Raw genomic sequence first — 13904 nt, 5'->3', positions numbered from 1 at the left:
AAGCTGTTCATTAACCTCTAGCAAGACAACAACAACAAGATTTATTACATGAAAGAAGGTCAGGTCAAGTCCTCTCCTGACGAGCAAGCATGACAACAACATGAATTACATACAGGAAGGTCAAGCTAACCTCTCTAACGTGACGAGAAAGCAAGACAAAGAACAAGATTCACATTACAAGAAAGGGAAGCTCATTCACTCACCTTACGAGCAACCAAGACAACAACAAAGAACAAGATTTATTACAAGAAAGAAAGGTAAACTCATTCAACTCTAAAGCAAGAAAAAGAACAAGATGAATTACAGAAAGCTCAAGCTAACCTGACGTCCGAGAAGAATATAATCAAACAATATTGATTTCTCTGTCCCGGACTTATATGATATTTCTTGATTGAAAAAAGACTAAATAAAGATGACTGAGAGTGAACTGTCAGACTCTCTCTCAAGCTCCTTTACAGTCTTTGACTAAAAGTAACTGCATAAGAGGAAGGAACCTATAGTGTTTCAAGACTCAAGCAAGAGAAAGCCTTAAGCAAGATGCGTTCACTCCCTCTTTCCCCTGCCTGCCCTGTCACCTGATTGAATTTCTATTCTTTAACTGTCAAAGGATGAAGAAAAGTTGCTTGCTATTTTCCTCTGGATTCTTTCTTCTCGGTCTGGCAGCTTCGCACCTTAGCTTTGGTTTTTTCTCCTTCACTACTTCAGGCACTCACCTTCTTTCCTCTCCTCCCTTCTTTGCAAGGGTTTAACTATTCTTTCACTCACTGTAAAGACTGAATGAGGCTCAACAACTCTTTCCTCTGTCCCTTCTGGAACTCATGAACCTCGTAAACAGGGGTTTAACTATTCGAGAACAAGAGAAAGCTATTTGAAGGTCTGTCTTGCAATCCGACACCTAGTAAACCCGGTCTCATTGGTTCTTTCTCCTTAGCAGGAAGTAAAGGTAAGCTCATTCATGATCCTATCCTTGAACAAGTAAACACTCGACTCCTTGTTCTTATTCATTCTCTTTAACTACTGAACCTGCCCTGGAACCTCTACAAGTAGCTTCGCTCCGATGCATTCTCCTTAGCTACTTCACTCTGTAACCTATCCTTTGGCTTATTCTTATTTCTTTACAGGAGAGACTAAAAGGAAAGAAAGATTAATCAGACTTGACAGGAGAGCTACTTACTCTCGAACCTGATTGAACAAGGTAAGTAAAGACTACTTATTCTTGATTTGCTCCAGCCCGCTCCTCTCCCTCTTGGTCGAGTGGCTTTCGCTCCTCTCCCTCTTGGTCTCGTTGCTTTCACTCCTCTACAACAAGGGTTTCACTCCCTCACCGACATTACCTGAGCTACTTCATTCAATCCTCAAGCTCCTACTTCTTTCCCGGAACCTTATACCCTTATACCCGGCTTACTCTATTTAGTTATTACCTGATTGAACAAAGAAAGACTCAAGAAAGATTAATTCAATTAGACTTAACCTTTGAAACCTGAAGATTGAACAAGTAAAGACTAAAGCTAGAGAGTTTACAGTCTTTGAATAAAAGGAAAGAAAGAAAGAGGGGCACAAGCTATCCTTTCTTCAGTCTCCTTAACTCGCATATGAAATCCTACACCTATCCTTTCGGAGAGACTAAAAGGAAAGAAGGGAGACTCCTCCTTATGACTGAGACTGATTGAACGAGGTAAACTCAATCACTTGCCTTTACAGTCTTTGAATCAATGAAGACGCTTACTTTCCCGTCGAGTAAATGAAAGCGAAACTAGTACAACTCCAGAACAACCTGAGACAATATTCACTTCCCTTATTGAACAAGTAAGACAAGATTCAATCACCTGTCCGTCCTTTACAGTTAAAGAATAATTCTAGGGAGAGGAAAGACTAAAGTCAAGCCAGAGAGTTTACAGTCTTTGAAAGATGAAACCTCAACCCTTCGCTACTGAGCCTGAACCAGATTTCACTCTTAAACAATTCCCTTCCCATGGATCTTGACCTGTAAACATTCAACTCAAGCAAGACGAAAGAAGAATGAGACAGAACTCCGGAACCTTCTTAAACTACTGAACTCCTCCCTCTATTTATTCTGTCGGTTGAACCCATTCATTGCTTGAACTACTTCCTGAACCTTCTTTCTCTGATCAAGATCCTTATTCAGAAAGTGAAGACTGAACTCAAGATGAATTAGCTGCTTTTCAGGAAGGAGAGTAAGTAAATGAATGAAGGAACCTGAACCGACCCTATATAGTCTTTGTTTGATTGAAGGTAGAGGAAGGAAAGACTATCGATTCCTTCTCGTGTTTGTTCCTATTCTTTAAAGTGGCTTAGCTCCTGAACCTGCCAGCTGCTTCGCTCCTTCACCTCCCCTGTCTGTTTCATTGCTTCGCTCCTCTCCCTCTTGGCCTCACTGCCAGAGCTCGTTCGCCTCATAAACTCGGTCTCACAGCTTTCGCTCCTTCCCCTTTCTTATCTTTCTTTGACTATTCCTTCCCTTCCGTTACTGTGAGTTATTCAAAGTAACCAAGGGAAAGCCTCAAGATTCATTCTCACTGTAAGTCAAGACTCAACATTCTTGATCCTTCACTCCTCTTCTCGTCGAGTTGCTTTGCTGATGCACCTATTTCTTCTTGAACTCGGTAAACTCAATAACAAAATAACCTCAGCTTGGCTCCCCTTCGGCTCTAACTCTAAACAGCTTGCTTGGTTCTTTCCGATTCATTCCTTCTTAAGGGCTCCTTCGCCTTTTCTTGACTCTATTATTCCCATCAGTTCTTGTTAATTTATTCGACTGTAAAGACTAAAGGAAACCTGGAGGATCAATAAGCTCCTTCAGTACTCCCTCACCTTCTTTCTGAAGGTAAAGCTAGAAGAAGAACCTGAACCGAAAGGAAAGAGTAAATTCATGAATTAGCTGCTTTGAAAGACTCAAGCAAGAAAGACTCCTTATTCTAGATCGTTCACTACTGAACCTGAAAGTGTTGAAAGGAAAGACGGAAGATGAATGAAAAAGTAAACATGACTTATTCGTTAGAGCTCACTGTCAGTCAAGACGAAAGCAAGACAAGATCTCCTTTACAGTTCAAGAATAAAGGGAGACGAAACAAAGACAAAGACTCCTACTTCGTTCACTTTTTTTCCTGTTAGGACCATTAATGAATAAATTCTATCCCCATATAACTGTAAAAGTTCGTAATCGATTTTTCCCTAACAGCTGCATAGGAAATCAAAGAAATTCTATCCTCCCCCGTATTTTTGGGGCAAACACCCCTCCTCCAAGAAGAATTGTGCTATGCCCCCCCAATCCCTATAGATGGAAGGAGCTGCCTGGTGATCCCTAGGTTGCAGCACGTCTGGTCGTTAACTCCTTGCGCCGCTGTCGCCATTTCTAGGACCGATCGATGCCTCACCTGCACAGGTACCTACGTAGTGTAGTGTCGGTGGCACATTCAACATAGCGTTCGGACTCATGTGCCTTCCAGAACCAGGGGTCTTCGAGCCTGCTGCGTACGATTAGCCATCCTTGCAGCGGCAAAAGGATTAGAGGTCCCCCCATGCTACGGTTCCCTGCTGCCCAAACCCGGTGCCACATTAGGTTAGGGAGTTTGGCGATAATAGCTCCTCTGCGTCCCCGCGCTGCCCTCCTAGGCGCGCAACACTAAGTAATCCAAGCCAACCCACATTACTGATTAACGGTGGATAATCATATTCTTTAGAGGTACTAAATACAACTCCATGAATGAGCAAAATGAAAGTTGCATTAATGATAAAGATCTATGGGGAAACCGCTAAAAAAAGATTGAACACGTTTCGGTCTTCAACAGGTAGGCTGCACTGACAACGGCTGCTAGGAGGGATTGCTAGACCAACAATGAATGTGTAATGCTTGTGATTCGACACCAGGCTCAACAATAAAGAATTTCATGTAGAAAGGCCTCTAAATGAAAAAGGAGTCCATGACCCTACGTATGAGGTCGAATTCCACACTTTTCTCTCGAGTATACCCATCATCATCATTACCAAAAAATGGATGTCACTTTGGGACACATGCGGATAGCTGCCCTATCGAAAGGGCTAAAAGTAAGCCAAACGAGCTCAAACTCTTTTTTTTTAGTTCCCTTTGAGTTCCACTTCTCAAGGAAAGTATAGTCTTATAAAAGATGCCACTCTACGAGGGAAGTCCCCGGGTCGAGTCTTTGCGAGTTCATCCCAAACAAAGCGAACCCCTTCTTTACTGGGTCTTGGTCAGGAAGATGTAAATAAAATGCCAATAGCCTGATACGACATAAGCTTGAAAGAAGAGAGCTATCAATCATCATCAATTTGTCTTTCTCTCTCTCTTCCGAAATGAAACAAAATCCATCAATAAATGACGAACCCCCTTATACAGATGATAGGACAGGGCTAAGGCAGTAATCTCGACGGAGATTAGGATGAGCTTTGATGAATAAAAGAGGAATCTGTAGAAACTCTCATGGGTGAAGCAAATCAAACCCATTTTCAGACAAAGAAGATAAAAAAACAAAACGATAGTGGCTAGGAAAGCCCCAGAGATTCTATGGGAAATTGGAAACGTCGAAGTGAGCTGTGGCTTATAAATAGGAAGATGAGGAGATAATGTTGAGATGTGATTCAAAATGAAGATATGATTCAAAATGAAGATATGATTCAGAGTAGTAGAGATATGATTCAAATATTCAAACTATGAGATTTTTAGGAGATTGTTAGTAGATTTAAATTCTTTATAGATTTCGATGATTTACTATTTCTGGTCCAGTGTATAAGCTATAAATACTGGAATTGTGTAAGCCTCTAAGCATTGAGTCAGTAGACAATAATAAGGCATCGCAGCATTCATCTATTCTTATCTCTTTCACTATCCCTCTTTCCAACAATTTTGGTATCAGAGCCAAGTTCGTTCGACACGAGGGCGAGTGATTATTTTCTTTCACAAAACAAAAATGGCAGTAGCTGGTTTTTCTTCCTCTGCACCATTGTTACCAATCTTTAATGGTGAGAAATATGAGTGGTGGAGCATCAAGATGAAGACCTTGCTCAGATCGCAGGAGCTATGAGACTTGGTGGAGCACGGGTTTGTTGATCTATTAGAACCCACAATAGAAGAAAAGGAGAGACTAAGAGAAACCAAGAAAAACGATGCCAAGGCTTTATTCATTATTCAGCAAGCAGTTCATGAGACTATCTTTTCACGAATTGCAGCAGCAACCACATCAAAGCAAGCATGGTCAATTCTGCAGAAAGAGTTTCAGGGAGATTCAAAAGTCATAACAGTGAAATTGCAATCTCTAAGACGTGATTTTGAAACTCTGCTCATGACGAATGGCGAATCAATTGCTGATTTTTTGTCCAGAACAATGGCAATAGTCAGTCAGATGCGCACCTATGGAGAGAAAATTTCAGACGAAACAATTGTTGCAAAGGTGTTGAGAAGCTTAACTCCAAAGTTTGACCATGTGGTGGCTGCCATAGAAGAAGCTAAGGATCTATCCATACTCTCCGTTGATGAACTGATGGGCTCGCTTCAGGCTCATGAGGCAAGAATCAACAGAGCATCAGAAAGGAACGAAGAAAAGGCACTACAAGTGAAGGAGACAACCAACAACGAAAACAACGAAAGAGAAAATATTCATTTAGCAGGTAGAAGTCGTGGAAGAGGAGGATTTCGCAGCTTCCATGGTGGTCGTGATAACAGGGGTAGATGGAGAAGTGATGGACAGAGACAATTCAATGAACAAAGGAATGTCATACAATGTTACTATTGCAGAAGGTATGGGCACACAAAATCTAATTTTTGGTATAAAAATCAACAAATGAATTTTGCAGCAGAGAATGAAGAAGAAGAAGAAAAGCTGCTTATGGCGTGCATGGATACTAATCCAAGAAAAGGTGACTTATGGTTTGTTGATAGCGGATGCTCGAACCATATGACAGGCACCAAATCCTTATTCAAAGAGCTTGATGAGACACAAAAAATTAAGGTGCAACTTGGAAACACAAAAGAGATGCAAGTTGAGGGAAAAGGTACGGTGAAAGTCGAAACCAGTCATGGTAAGATAAAACAATTAGATAATGTTCAATTTGTACCTGATTTAGGGTATAATTTATTGAGTGTTGGACAATTGATGACTAGAGGACATTCAGTTCTATTTGATGACAACACATGTGTCATTACACATAAAAAATCAGGTCATAAAGTTCAAATTGCCATGACTTCAAATAAGATGTTTCCACTTGATATTTCTAACATGGAGGATTTTGCTCTTGCTGCTAGCACGAAAGATGACTCAACATTATGGCATCTCAGATATGGACATCTTCATATGAACGGCCTGAAAATACTCAGGAATAAAGGTATGGTTTTCGGATTACCAAGAATTGACTCAACTAATTTATGTGAAGGATGCATTTATGGCAAGCAGACTAGGAAGTCCTTTCCTGTTGGAAAAGCTAGAAGAGCTTCACACTGTCTAGAACTAATTCATGCTGATTTATGTGGGCCAATGCAAACGAATTCCTTGGGTGGGAGTATATATTTTTTACTATTCATTGATGATTATAGTCGCATGAGCTGGGTCTATTTCCTACAACATAAGTCAGAAACTTTTCAGAAGTTCCAGATGTTTAAAGCTATGGTAGAGAACCAAAGTGGCTGTCACATTAAAGTTCTTCGAACAGACAGAGGTGGCGAGTTCATATCTAAAGAGTTCAATCTGTTTTGTGAAGAAGAGGGCATCCAAAGGGAATTAACAGCTCCCTACACTCCAGAACAAAATGGAATCGCTGAACGGAAAAATCGAACTATTGTGGAGATGGCAAGAAGTATGTTACAAGCAAGGAGACTTCCAGACCAATTTTGGGCAGAAGCCGTAGCAACATCTGTTTATCTATTAAACATCTCACCAACAAAGGCGGTTATAAATCGAACTCCCTATGAAGCATGGCATAGAAGGAAACCATCTGTAAGTCATTTACGAATCTTTGGTTGTGTTGCTTATGCTTTGAAACATCCTCAAGTTCGTCAAAAGCTTGATGAAAAATCTGAAAAATGCATTTTCATTGGCTATTGTACTCAATCAAAGGCATATAAATTATACAACCCCATCAGTGAAAAGATTTTAGTTAGAAGGGATGTAATATTTAAGGAAAATGTGAGTTGGGATTGGAGTAAAGAACAGGAGCAGCAAAAGATTACGGTTGAAGTTTCCCCAAATGAAGAAACAAGGGTCAACTCCAGTGCATCTCCTAGTGTCTCCACTGCAACACAAAATGTGTCAAATTCATCATCTTCAGCATCACTAAACAGCGATTCTTCTCTTGAAGAACTTTCGGATGAGACACCTCCAAAGAAGTATAAATCTTTAACTGACATATATGCATCATGTCAATTTGCTCTTACTGTTTCAGATCCTATGTGTTATGAAGAAGCAGCTGAAAGAGAAGAGTGGAAGAAAGCCATGGTAGAAGAGATGCAGTCCATTGAGAAAAATGGAACATGGGAGATGGTTGACTTACCAAACGAAAAAAATGCAATCAATTTGAAATGGGTGTTCAGGACAAAATTTGCACCAGATGGAAGCATACAAAAGCATAAGGCCCGTCTTGTAGCAAAAGGGTATGCACAACAACAAGGTATAGATTTTGAAGAAACTTTTTCTCCAGTAGCTCGTTTTGAAACTGTAAGAACTATTCTAGCATTAGCAGCAGAATTGCGGTGGCCAGTTTATCAGTTTGATGTTAAGTCAGCATTTCTTAACGGAGATTTACAAGAAGAGGTTTATGTAGCACAACCAGAAGGATTCATAGAGAAGGACAAAGAAACAAAGGTATACAAGTTGAGAAAGGCACTATACAGATTAAAGCAGGCCCCTCGAGCTTGGTACAGCAAGATTGATGGGTATTTTCAAAAGAAAGGATACATGAGAAGTGAGAATGAGCCTACTTTATATGTGAAGAAGGAAGGTAAAAGTGATTTCATCATTATTTGCCTCTATGTTGACGATATTATCTACACTAGCTCTTCTAACTCTCTTTTGGATAAATTTAAGTCTCAAATGATGAGTGAATTTGAGATGTCAGATATGGGTCTATTGCACTATTTTCTTGGTCTTGAAGTATATCAAGTTGAAGATGGAATTTTTATTTCACAAAGAAAATATGCCAAAGATATTATGAGTAAATTTGGTATGCTTAATTGTAAGCCTGCAGCTACACCTATGAATATTAATGAGAAATTTCAACATGATGATGGAGCAGAAATGACAGATGCTAGAAGGTTCAGGAGCTTGGTTGGCGGACTGATTTACTTAACTCACACACGACCCGACATTGCATTTCCTGTTGGTATTATTTCTAAGTTTATGCAACATCCTTCAAAGGTTCATTATGGAGCAGCAAAAAGAGTCTTACGTTACATTGCCGGAACTATGGAGTATGGAATTTGGTATTCTAAATCCTCTAATTTCAAACTATATGGATTCACTGATAGTGATTGGGCAGGATCATTAGATGATAGACGAAGCATTTCAGCCAATGTTTTCACTTTAGGGTCAGGAGCGATCACTTGGAGCTCAAAGAAACAAGCAACAGTGGCGTTGTCAACATCAGAAGCAGAATATGTTGCAGCAACTTCAGCCGCGTGTCAAGCCATTTGGCTAAGAAGAATGTTAGCTGATCTTCAACAAGAGCAAAAAGGGGCAACAAAGATATTTTGTGATAATAAAGCAACTATTTCTATGACAAAGAACCCAGCGTTTCACAGTAGAACAAAACATATTGAACTTCGACATCACTATATTCGTGATCTTGTTGCAGACGAAGAAATTGTCTTGGAATATTGTAACACCGATGAACAGCTAGCAGACATACTTACCAAGGCATTGTCAAAAGAAAAGTTTTGCTACTTCAGACAATTACTTGGCATTTGCAACTTTGAATCAAGGGGGAGTGTTGAGATGTGATTCAAAATGAAGATATGATTCAAAATGAAGATATGATTCAGAGTAGTAGAGATATGATTCAAATATTCAAACTATGAGATTTTTAGGAGATTGTTAGTAGATTTAAATTCTTTCTAGATTTCGATGATTTACTATTTCTGGTCCAGTGTATAAGTTATAAATACTGGAATTGTGTAAGCCTCTAAGCATTGAGTCAGTAGACAATAATAAGGCATCGCAGCATTCATCTATTCTTATCTCTTTCACTATCCCTCTTTCCAACAGATAACGGGCGAAGGATATTCATGATATTAGGTTCGGTTTATGTTCTCTCGCTCCCCTATTCTTTATGGTCGAGTAGCTGAGCTTATTTGCCTCTACACCTCGGGCTCATAGCTTCGCTCCTCTCCCCTTCTCGTCGAGTAGCTTCGCTCCCTGATAGCGGAGCGACATACCGAAAAAGAAAAGAAGAAAAAGCCCATCTTCCATTAGGGCCCCTCTTTCACTATCAAGAGTGGGGCGAGACTATATTGCTAGAAGCTGATTTTGCATTCTTGGAACATGAAAGAGAGAAGATTGCGTTCAATATTGCGTTGGACCTGATAGTTTATGGAGCTATCATCTTTCCTAAGCTGCGTTACCAGCCCCGGGAAAAAGATTTCTACTTTTTTTCCAAGTTCTTAGGATCAAAGCGCTGCGCATGCAGAAATAGAAATCCGAGCGAGACAATCCCCGATGGAGCATTTCGGCTTGGACCTGTTCTTCAAGGACCCCTCCTGTCCTGGCTTTGAGCGACCCTTTCTTTCAGTTGGGCCTCCACAATCGCCCTAATGCAGGCTGGATCCCTTTCTCCGTACACATCCATATCGGGTTCGCCTCCTCAATCAACGGTAACTTCTACTTCTTCCCGTGGAGGCAGATCGAGATCCATGTCCCACCCAGGAAAAGAGTTGTTAGATAAAACCTTTGTTTTTCCTTATTTAGATTCACACGTTCACATTTAATTCTCCGTTTGACCATTTGACAAACACGTCGAATGGATTAGCGAATTCTTAGACGGCAATTTTCTAGGAAGTGGCATAGATTCAGTTGGCCACTCTCCACCCATTTTTAGGATAGGTTATATTTAAATAGGAAATCTGTTCAGAAATTTAATAACCTGATTTTGAAGAGCAGTCAAACTTTCAGACCTTCTCTCTGTTATTTTACGCATTTTATTTTTCTTCCAACAACCTCCTGTCGACAATTTCCTCTCACCGAAAATAAAGGATTTCCCTTGCGATTATCGAAATCCAACAAGAGTTTGAGTTCGATGCGCCTGAACCCCGAACCATCTTGACCTCGGCTAAGTACGGGAAGCCACTTACCGTCCGTACACTCATCCCAAGAATCAAAATCAAGTCCTTTTAAAGAGAATGCGAAAAGCTAAGATCCTTCTTTAGTAGAAAAATGAATAAGAGGTTGAGCTCAACATTCAACTTCAACCTTTTGATGTTGAGAACCCCAAGAAGATCTCGTACTCTTTCATGTGGAATCATTGCAGTTTGTGAACTTTGAGTTTGGACTAAACTAATAAATAAGGATGCCCAGATATACTCAATCCTAAATGAAGAGCTCCCTCCTATGTTGACACCAACAACTGGCAAAAGAATGATGTGAATGAAAAAGAGCGAACGAACGGGAAGCGCTTCGCTGATGTACTGACCGAACAAAGAAAGATTACAGTATGTGCCTCTCTTCTTTCTGACTTTTCTTGTTCGACGCTCAGGATCTTTCCCTCCCGCAGTACTCAAATCAGAATGGAAATTTTTCTATAAATCCCCATCCTTCTTTTTCGATTGAGTCTATAGGCGTGAAATAAGGTCTATTATCGACCTCTCTATATGAAAGCGTGCAAAGATGCCTTCTACCATAGGCTCAGAAAGAGCGCAACTAATCAAAGTGAGACCAGCTCGACTCGAATATCGAAGAAAAGTTGATTTGTGTGTAACCAACTCCAGCTCCGGGAATCCATAGATTAATTTTGAAGAGTAAAACGTAATCAAATGAATCCATGCCGGCCATGCCAATGATAGAGAGAGGAGTACGACATATGAGCTTAGACCCTTATGTGAGCTTACCTACCTACCCTAGCCTCCCCGCACTTGCCCATGTCCGCCTCGCTACTCTTCTTTCAGGCATATTACACTAATTCCTGATTTTGAGTAAGGTATCATTACGCCCCTATGAAATGAAATAACACATTTTTTATCTAACTTGAGATCTATGATATTGATTGCTTTAACACGTCCCGTCCTCTTGCTAAAGAAATACGACCGACGATACAGACAGATATGTGAGATGATCGATAGAGCCTATATTGAAGAGTGGAAGGAGAAGTCTCTATTTACATAACGGAAAGGATGGGAATGAAGAACGGGCGCCTAACCCATCCATCCCGAGCGGAGAGCTAACCAGGAATGGGCTGCATTTGAATAAAAGAAGGAACTTAACCGAAGAACTACAATTGAAACAAGACCAGGTAAAGAAGAAGAAGAACAACAAAAAACAAGAGATTTCTCAGGAAACCCAGAAACTCAAATAGAAATTGTCGAAAGCTTTGCTTTTGGTTGAATTTAGCTGTAGCTTGCTGATATGCTTGTTCGATCAATTCCTCTCTTTGATATTCTCTATGGATTCTGGGCTAAGTACCTAAGTTAGTAACTAGCATAGTGGGGGGAAAGCCTAACACAAAGAGTATTGAACCTTAATAAAAGCATAAGTCTGCCCGATGCTCCTTCGGTTTGTTCTTTATTTCGTTCTTTCATGTGCTTTTTGTAATCCTAATTCTTCTTATACCATCGCTCGGTGGATCTGCCTACTAATCAATCTCGTTGAAGTCGAAAAAAGAGGTTTGACCTATCCCACTATGTCCTAAATACCCATTTCTAGTTCTTTTGAAAAAGGGGCTTTGCATTAAAGACAGTTGATTCACTAAAGTTCGAAGTTACTAGAATGTATGTATTCTTCGGGGTTTTATTTATGAAAGTCATTCGTACTGCACGAGATCAATCAAATACCGCCGGCAGATCCTGGTAATGATTCTATAACTGGCACATCTGTCTTTTGCTCCTCTCTATATGTATGTGCTTTAGCCCTGCCTACCTAATTTGTGAATACTGAAAGAGAAAGAGATTCGTCTTGCTTATGTGCTTGCTTATTGGATGGAGTGCGGAGTAGATGCTTCTGACCGAATGGCTCTTTGCTTGCTTCACACAAGATGCTGTTTTATTCTATGGATTATAGAAGTTAACATTCTTCAGGAAACCCCGATTTCATTAGTGTTTCTGGAAAAGGGAAATGAGGCGTTAAGAAAAGGAAAACAAAGCTGTTAAATAAAAGCCATGCCTTAATTTAGTTAGGTTTGTAAAACATCTAAATTCACGCTAATGGAGGAGCGTGATTATAGGAGCCATTGTTTTGGCAATTTGGGCGAAGTCTTCGTCCACTTATTCTATTTTTGTATAATTGGTTTTTCTATTTTTGTAATTAGATTTGTTATTTAAACCGTTCAACTGAAGTAAAATAAAATCATCGAGTCTTCAGCAATTTCAGCAAATCTCTCACTCTCTCTCCTTTTACTTCCGCTAATTTTTCCTTCGAAGAAACCTTCGGCCAATTTTTCGTCGACACTGTCTTCCGAATTGCCAGAGTCAACAAGTGGTATCAGAGCCTCGTTGAAGCGATCGGTAGTATACCATCACAGAAGAGCCAACCTATCAACAATCAAGTTGAATAGCTCAAGTGGTTAGAGTGTCGACCTAACAACACTCAGGTCTCAGGTTCGAGTAGAAGAAAATGCAAAGGGCGAAAATAAGCACATCGTGGGGTCCATCCCGAGCAGGCTCGCTCACTCCTCCACGCCGCCGTCAAGTGCAGGCATCTCCATCACCACCACGAAGAGGCCGACGCCGTGATGACGGGCGTCGAGTTGTCGTTGAGCGAGTGATCAGGGAGACAACGACTGCCGTCGTTCAGTACCCGATGTTGACAAGGTCCAACTACAACGAGTGGGCCTTGTTGATGCGCGTCAACCTACAGGCGCAAGGGTTATGGCACGCTGTCGAGCCAGAGGAAGAAGAAACGATCGAGTACCGGGAGGATCGGCTGGCATTCGCCGCCATATTTACGATCTGTGCCCCCAGAGATGCTGGCTTCTCTTTCCACCAAGCGCACCGCACAATCGGCCTGGGAAGGAACGATCGAGTACCGGGAGGATCGGCTGGCATTCGCCGCCATATTTACGATCTGTGCCCCCAGAGATGCTGGCTTCTCTTTCCACCAAGCGCACCGCACAATCGGCCTGGGAGGGAATCAAATCCCGTCGGGTCCGGTGTACAGCGTGTGCGGGAATCCAACATTGAGCAACTGCGAAAGGAGCTCTCGGAGATCCGCTTTAAGGACGGCTAATCCGTCGATGATTTTTCAATGCGGATCACGGGGCTCGCCAACAGCATCACCACCCTCGGTGGTGGCATCAGCGAAACAGAAATCGTGAAGAAGATGTTGCAGGTCGTCCCCGATCACCTAGAGCAAGTCGCGATTTCAATCGAGACATTGCTTGATGTGAACGACCTAACAGTGGAAGAGGTGACCGGAAGACTACGTAACGTTGAGCAGCGGAAGAAGAATACCACTTCAGCTGTTGACAAGGAGGGCCGTCTACTCCTCACGGAGGAGGAATGGCTTGCACGCCTAAAGCTCCGCGACAACACCGGCGAGAAATGGGTCCTCCTCCAGCCGCAAAGGCGGCAAGAAGCCATGGATGTCCCACGGGCGCACGTGTGGGAAAGATGGGAATCAAAAGAAGGAGTCGACCAATGGCAGGCCGATCCAATGCTCGAACTGTGGGAAGAGAGGACACCTGAGCAGAAATTGCTGGAGCAAGCTCAGGAATAAGGAGAAGGCCGAAAAGGCCCATGT

Source organism: Cucurbita pepo, chromosome 5 (assembly GCF_057944985.1).
Source record: "Cucurbita pepo subsp. pepo isolate OVF chromosome 5, ASM5794498v1, whole genome shotgun sequence".
In the NCBI taxonomy this organism is placed as follows: domain Eukaryota; kingdom Viridiplantae; phylum Streptophyta; class Magnoliopsida; order Cucurbitales; family Cucurbitaceae; genus Cucurbita; species Cucurbita pepo.
This window is presented reverse-complemented; position numbering follows the sequence as displayed.